The 1,943-nt window shown below is 40.2% G+C and overlaps 1 pseudogene; it reads left to right on the top strand.

Moving 5' to 3' along the window:
* The first annotated feature begins 1,380 nt into the window (after window positions 1–1,380).
* On the top strand, window positions 1,381–1,499 carry LOC120611588 (uncharacterized; annotated as a pseudogene).
* The last annotated feature ends 444 nt before the right edge of the window (window positions 1,500–1,943 follow it).

Below are 1,943 nucleotides of genomic sequence, written 5' to 3'. Positions count from 1 at the left end.
GCAAAACCCTTGCTTATTAACAGTTGTTGCCTTAATCTATTGAAAAATAATATGAGGCCCAAAACAAAGCAACTCTGGGGTTTTCTTTAGGAATGGGAGTGAGAGATGAGGGATGAAAAGTTCTCTAGTGGTTAAGAGAATTACATTTGTTAAAGGGAGAGCAAAGCACCCTATTTTCTTCCCATTTCCTATTCCAAAGCTGGGAGAAGTTGTCCTTTTATCAATAAAAGAGGCTTGGAGCTTAGAGCAGAAGTATTTTCATCTGTGCTTAACCACCTTTCTCTCCTCCTAAGATTTCTCGGGGAAAATTGCAATGATTGATTTATGTGCAGGGAGGGTGGGCCACTCCAAGATGACAATGAAGGAGGGTATAAGACAGCCAGAACAGTAGCAGAGACATTTCTAGCAGTGGCAGCAGCAGTAAGGGCCTGGTTGTATATGGATGAATGCCAGTTAGCAGAAGCCAAGAGGCCCAGCACAGGGCTTGTCTGCTAATCTCATTCAAACCTACACCTTGCCAGAAAGCCACACCCCAAACTCTCAAAATAATGCTTGCTTAAGGAGTCAACTTTTCCAAGAGTTTTTTTCTTGAAAATATTTTAAATGGAAATATAAGCTTTATATGAGCAAAAATAAAAATATACATAAACCTCTTCTCTACCTTCCACTCACTTTTTCTGCTATGTTTTAGGCAAAAGAAAAATCTCACCAGAAAAGACTACAGAGCCCAGCCTCTGACCTGCTCAGATCCTGCTCCCTCTAATCAGGCCACAGCTGACTGACAGTCAGGAAATAAACTCTTCTTTGAAGGTACAGCCAGAGCAAGTTTACAGCAAATTACTAATATAATCTAATCTTCCAGCAATTTCTACAGTTTTTAATTCTGGAAGATTCATATATGTCTGTTAAACTTTCTCATTCTGTCTTGTGACTGCTCATTAAATTATCCTTCAAAATTCAGTCTTCTCAAATATTGCTACCTTTTTCATTATCAAACTCCATTGAAATATCAGGATCCACAATGTGCCCAAGCCCCACAGTATTCATCCAGGAGACACTGAAAAGTCAAAGGAAAGGCCTAATAGTCAAAGCCTTTTTGGTAGGAGGAGTAGGTAACCACTTATCCAATCAGCAAATCCCCATTGAATTGCTATGAGGTGTGCCAGCTACTGTGTTAAGTATTGTTAGTGGTACAATCACGGATCAAGTTCTGAGATGCCTAAAGTCTGCTTGGCCAAAAATCTACCTTCCCCACAAGTTCGCTGATGCCTGAAATCCCTTTAATAAAAAATGAAGTCTTTAATTCCATAATTGGAGATAAAGCTTAGAGAGAGGCTCTCTGTGAGAGGGAAGGAACTTGATTTAAATCATACTGATTTGGTCTACGGCCATGCCACCCTGAACAAGCCCAATCCTGTCTGATCTCAGAAGCTAAGCAGGGTCAGGCCTCGTTATTACCTGGATGGGAGACCACCTAGGAAGACCAGGTGCTGTAGGCATAAAAAATAAATAAAATAAAAAATGAGGGATTGTAAGTTGACAAGATCCTTGCAATCTGTGAGGTCAACCAAGGGTTGCCTCGACTAAAAAAAAAATTAAAAATTAAATAAAATAAATCATACTGATTCATAAATGACTAAATGAATGATATTAGGGGGAATCCTCATAGCAGATTTTAATAGGAAAGAAGAAAGGGAATAAGCACTGCTGGAAGCTGGAAGGGAGAAGAATGGGATGGGGGATGGGGGATGGGAGTAAGGTGTCAGGGGAGAGAACATAACCCAAAGTGAAAATTGGATAGTCAGAAAACCAGAGGCTCCAAAAGCCATCCTTGCTAACTATACCATCTTACCAAAGGCAATCCAACCTGCAAGTCAAGTAAACAACTATGGGGTCTAAAAAGAAAGATGCCAAATACAGTTGGTACCAGCCAGACTCTGCAA

This window comes from Pteropus medius, unplaced genomic scaffold (assembly GCF_902729225.1).
Source record: "Pteropus medius unplaced genomic scaffold, Ma_sr-lr_union100, whole genome shotgun sequence".
Lineage (NCBI taxonomy): Eukaryota > Metazoa > Chordata > Mammalia > Chiroptera > Pteropodidae > Pteropus > Pteropus medius.
Note: the sequence above shows the minus strand (reverse complement) of the source record. Positions and strands in the feature narration are given on the sequence as shown.